This window comes from Cornus florida, unplaced genomic scaffold, assembly GCF_030987335.1.
Source record: "Cornus florida cultivar Cherokee Brave unplaced genomic scaffold, ASM3098733v1 CherokeeBrave_3.0.0_Hap2_Chr11, whole genome shotgun sequence".
NCBI lineage: Eukaryota > Viridiplantae > Streptophyta > Magnoliopsida > Cornales > Cornaceae > Cornus > Cornus florida.
This window is the reverse complement of record NW_026775581.1, coordinates 36,937,936-36,943,643: the sequence shown is the minus strand read 5'-3', so window position 1 is coordinate 36,943,643 and position 5,708 is coordinate 36,937,936. Positions and strand designations below refer to the sequence as shown.

Here is a 5,708-nt window from a genome sequence, read left to right as displayed (position 1 = left end):
GATTTAGTACTAACTTGATCGTTGAAGACTCTCTGGTCGATACCACATCGGTGCAACTACTCTTTCTTTTCTTACAGATATGACGTCGTTCCTGATTGTAGTTGAAAGTTGCTTCATCACATAGGATTTGGAAAAAAATATTCTAGTTTATAAAATGTTTACTTAAGTTCAAGACAACCAAACACCGAAAAATAAAGAAAATATTTTCTGAAAATTATTTTACGGCCAAACAAATGGAGCCTAAGTGAGCATGCCACTTTCACTAATTAAATATACTCATTCATAGAGGCATTTTAGCAAGTATGAAATAGGCATAAATGAAAGTAAGCACAATTGAACACCTAGCCATGAATTAACCTATCTATTGGCAAAACAAACATATATGTTCTCATATATATAAGCACTAAAAATATTCATATACCTCAAATTCAACTTGTGACCACATAATGAAGCAATTAACCATTTAACCACCCAAAAGCACAAATTTACTAAAGCAAGAACATGATATTAAAAACTATACAATTAACCTAGAGCAAACACATCAAAACTCTCAAGTTAAACATGTTATATCTTGCAATTAAAGTTGATAAAACTCATTAAGAACCAAAGCCATGTGGGATAGACACCCTATCTCAAATGGAAGCAAAACCCTAACTTAGCTTTAAGATGAATGTGCCTAAATGCAAGAAAGATTGGTACCAAATTGAAGCCCTTGATGTGTAGATTAAACTTTTCTTCTACCACAAGGCCCAAAATCTCACTCTAAGTGGGCCAAATCTAGGGTTTTGTATATGAAATGTAAATTAAATGAAAATGGAAAAGGAGTGTAGAGAGAGAGAGAGAAAGATCCGAAAAAGAGAGAGAAAATGTGTGATGTTTTTTGGCCCCCAAAATCAGATTCTAGTATATTCTACACGTGTGGTCAGTATGTGAGTCCCCCATACATAGCCAAAGTTACAATTATGCCATCTAATGCCCATTATAATTACACCATGTCCATTGCACTTATATTCCACATATATACATATATATAAACATACCAAATAAGAAAATATGAAATACAATGAAGTTGGGAATTTTTCAGAGCATGCATACCCCGTAAAATGAACTAAAATACCTTTCTAAGAGTTCCAAACTCAAAGAAATGTCCTAAATGACCCTCGAAACCCACGTGGCACGTAAATTGATACACAAAAATAATAAAGAAAAAAATAAAGAAAAAAGCGAAAAACAAATTCAGAAAAATTCGGGACATTACATAAATCTCTCGTGTAATCAAGTGGACAACATCAATTCCACAATGAATTGAACCTTAATACTTTGCATTCACTAATTATATAAAGCATAAATATAATTTTAGATAAGTAAGGAACATATGTTTATATGATCCAAATAAAATTCATTATCCCAAGGCACACAAATACCAACGAACTATGTGATAAGTTTTCAGTACGAATGGAAGCCCCAACTTTGCAAGTTTTTTTGAAGGATTGATCATATCATCGAGCATTGCCCTTTTAAACACATTGTTAAATCCAAATAGAAGAAGGTAGATAAGTGGGTCATCAAACTTAAGGATAAATCATTGGAGGAACAACATAACATAGATCAGGAGGATCATGCTAAGGCGGCGACATCCACTACGAAGTCAACAAATCACATTGATCATGTTCTTGATACTAGTATAGGTTTGCTGTTTTGGATGGTCACCATATGAATTTTGAAATTTCATACCCAGTTCAAGCCTCTGAGATTCCTACTATTTGTGATAATATGGATTTGGAAAGGGGCAATGTTAGGAACGGTCATGGAGGCTATGCTCGAGCCTTGGCTAGGACCTTTTATGTAACGACTCACTCCACCACATTGTATGATATTGTCCGTTTTGGGCCCAAGTCCGCACACTTTTATTCTTAGGCTTTACCCCAAAAGATCTCATACGAATTGAAGATAACACCACCAAATATAAGCACTTCATCTTTCCTTTACCCAGGCGATGTGGGATTGTAGACCCATAGCTTGCCCAGTGTGGTAGCCTATTAGTGTCTCGCACCCACACACGGCACATCCGCCCACAAGGTCACCACAATCACCCGTCTTGGGGCCAATGTCCTCGTTAGCCTGGTTGGGTCAGGCTCTAATACCATTTGTAAGAACCCTCACCTTATCCATACACAATTTGTCCATTTTTGGCTCACCTAGAACAAAGACTTCCCAGGGGATCACCCGTCCTGGTACTACTCTAGGATAAGCAGGCTTAACTTTAGAGTTCTGATGGGTTCATGGCCATCACGGCTTTAAAACACGTTGTGTCATAGAAGAGTATTGAATCTAGATATAACACTTGCCCCATCTACAACCAGGCGATGTGAGATTGTGCACCTGTAGCTCACCCAGTGTGGCATCTTACTGGTGTAACATACACACGCTCACACACACCTGTCCACAAGGTCGCCATAGTCACCCCCCCTTTGGGCGTAACATCCTTGTTGGCAACACTTCCGGTTGGGTTAGCCTTTGATACCATTTCTCTATTTGTTTGTGTCATCCTTGTGTTTAGGCCATGCTATCTTCTCTGTATCGTTCCAATTTTATTATGGTGACCTTATGAGCGGGTGTGCCATGAGCCGGTGCGAGGTACTGGCAGGCTATAACACTGGTCGAGCTACAAGTGCACAATCCCACATCGCTTGGGTAAGTGTAATACCCCTATATTTTAAAGGAATGATTTAATTGGGTTAATTACTTATATTTTAATTTAAATGATTTATTTTATTTTAAATGGGGTGTTTTGATTATTTAGCTTGCTTATTTAAATCATATTATATCATTTTTACTTGATGATTTGGCATGTGTTTTTGCTTGATTGGAATGCATAGACTGAGTGTTTTATTTTACTATGCTCGTCATTATGTGTGTAGATATTTGTTAATTATTTGAAATTTAATTGTGTATGGTATTTGTTTTATTTATTTAATTTTCAAAGTATGGGCCAAAGGGATTTTGGATCAAAAAGGGATGTGATATTAGGTTATAATGGAAGGCCTTGGAGGATTAAAAAGGCTAAGGCCCATGATTTTAAGTATACGTGTGTGTGTGTGTGTGTGTGTAGCTTTGTATGTAAATTACTTATATATAAATATATATATGTAATTATTATTTCGTAAGTAAGCAACATGAATATAATTATATATGTGTGTATATATATATATATGTATATATGTTACGTGTATATATAATCCTATAAGAACTAGGGTTGGGGGTATATATATAGCGTAGTATTGTGGGAAAATGAGTTTATGTGAAAATAAGAATAGAGAAAAGAGGAGGCGCCGAGAGGAGAGAGAGATTACCGAGAGTGACAGAAAAAATAAAGAAGGAAGAAACGATGCCGAGCAAGGGGAAGGCCAAACCCAAATGGCCCCGAATTGATTTTTAAAGGTCCCGAGCATGTTCTAAGGTTTCAGGAATAGGGTTATAAGATTTCATTATATGAGATTTGTATTGAACTCATAAGTTTTGAGATTTTATGAAAAGGCTAGCATTAAGTATGTTTGAAATTGTGGAATTTGAATTAAGCATGTGTTAATTGACTTTTTAGTTATGTTATGATATTTATCATGCTTAAACATGTTGTAAACGAATGGAAATCATGGTAAGCTGTGTTAAATATTTTATTCATGCATAATTAATTCATGCATTGCCTATTGTATGATTTATGGTACATTTAGTTATAATGTTAATATGTGGTTATTCGAAGGCATGGATAAGTTGCCAAAGGCATAAAACACTGCCTTACTTTTGTATAGATAAAATACATACATTGAATACATGGTTGAATTGTTATTTTATAGTATGGACAAAAACATTGTAATGACCCGGTCATTTGCCTTCCTTTCCTTTTTTCCTAAAATTTTACGAATGAATTTTTTTCGTTTAATTTTCTTTTCTGAGCTCTATTTCATGTCGCTTAGTGTCATCTCGAGTGCTCAGAATTGGTTCCTGAGACTCTTTTCCGTGAATTGACAACTTCCTTTGAGGACCGAGTCATTTTTACATTTTTCGTTTTTTGACACTATGTGCTATTTCGTTCTTTTCCTTATTCTGTCTTATCTCCGTTTGTCAGTTTTTGGCACAACGTTACTTCTCATGCTCGGAGTTGGTTTTTGACTTCACGTGCCTTCATCTTGAGTGGTTTCCACGAAATACGTATCTTTACTTTTGCAAGAAAGTACTCTGGTTGCTCCCGGTGTCCATAGGGGCATGGACGCAAAATTCTTTGAAATTATTTTCTTTTCTTGGGGTCTTTTTTGTAAATATCTTTTGAAGATATTTTATTTCAGGGGTTTTTAAGAAAATATTTTTAGAAGATATTTTCATTCTGGGCCATAAGTGCAGTTTTCACTTTTTGGAGGGGCCATTGTGTAATTAATGAAAGTTATTGCAAAATGTCTTGTTTTGAGCCTGGATCCTCGTACGGGATTCATTTTCACATTTCGTCGAGTTGTGTACTCTTGGAATTTCCTCCTGGTCGATGTTTTCCAGTTTCAGGGTTTCTGGCCCTAGTTTTTGCCAAACTTGTTTGGGCATAACTTTCGGCTCGGGACTCGATTTTTGACGCCGTTTTGGCCATTGTTCATATTTTATTATTTTGAATCTTTTTCATTCACAAAGTTTTTCCATTTGAGTGCGTCTGCTCAAATTTTACTTTTTCGGACATGGCGGGGCCCGTTCGGGGCACTTTTTGAGATTTCTATAAAAAGGGGGTGAGATATTTCATTTTTCATCTTCTCCCCTCTTCATGCACGACCTGGAGCTCCCATGGCAGCCCAAGGGGTGCTGCCATCTTCTCTCTCCTCTTTTGGTTCACTTTCCTTGATGGAAAGTCTTCGGCCTTAACGTTTGTTATTCTCCTCGCCATGCTCTACCTTTTCCCCTTATTAGAATTCAGTTTTGACCATTTCTTGAGTTTGGTTTTGAGGTCATGTTATGATTTTGATGGGGCTTTCATGGGGGTTATGTTCACGGCGTTGTCCCCGACAAAACCTAGTAGTTTCGTCGGATTCGGAGCCATTCCATTTTGATGGCATTTGAGATTTTCATCTCAAATTGAGGTAGGGGATGTTTTAGGTTTAAATTCTTGTTATATAGCATGCTTGTGATGCTTATACTACTTGTTTGCATGATTAAATATAAAATCTAGAGATTTTATTACTTATTTTTTTTGTACGGGATCTAATTTTCCCGGTTGCTCATGACTTGGTTTAAACATGTAGCATGATTTTATATTGCCCCTTGATATGCTCATTGTCGTATATTAAAATTGGAACATTTGAATAAGTATTAAAGATTTTATTTAATATTTATCTTAGGTGAAAGATTAATTCACATGGCCTTAACTAGCTTAAAATCAATATGTATTAGCTTATTAAATTAGGCCTTAGCATGCTCTCCAACATAGTTGAATTTGAAAGTGTTTGGAGGTGTTTTGAACATTAGTAATTTTTAATTAATTTACCCCGAGTGCACTATTCACTCTATTTGAATTCCGATTTGATATTCTTGATTTACATGCCATATAGTTTCACATATATTTGATTTAGAATATTCGGTTAGGTTTTGAAATCTTTTATTTAATTAAATTCCATGTTTAAGATTTAATCCTCATGGTGATATACAACTTGGGATTGTATTGTGGCATGCTAGAA

At 35.7% G+C, this 5,708-nt stretch overlaps 1 pseudogene; it reads right to left on the bottom strand.

Annotated features, from left to right (window-relative positions):
* Window positions 1–2,512: 2,512 nt before the first annotated feature.
* On the bottom strand, window positions 2,513–2,623 carry LOC132287256 (U6 spliceosomal RNA; annotated as a pseudogene).
* Between the last annotated feature and the right edge of the window lie 3,085 nt (window positions 2,624–5,708).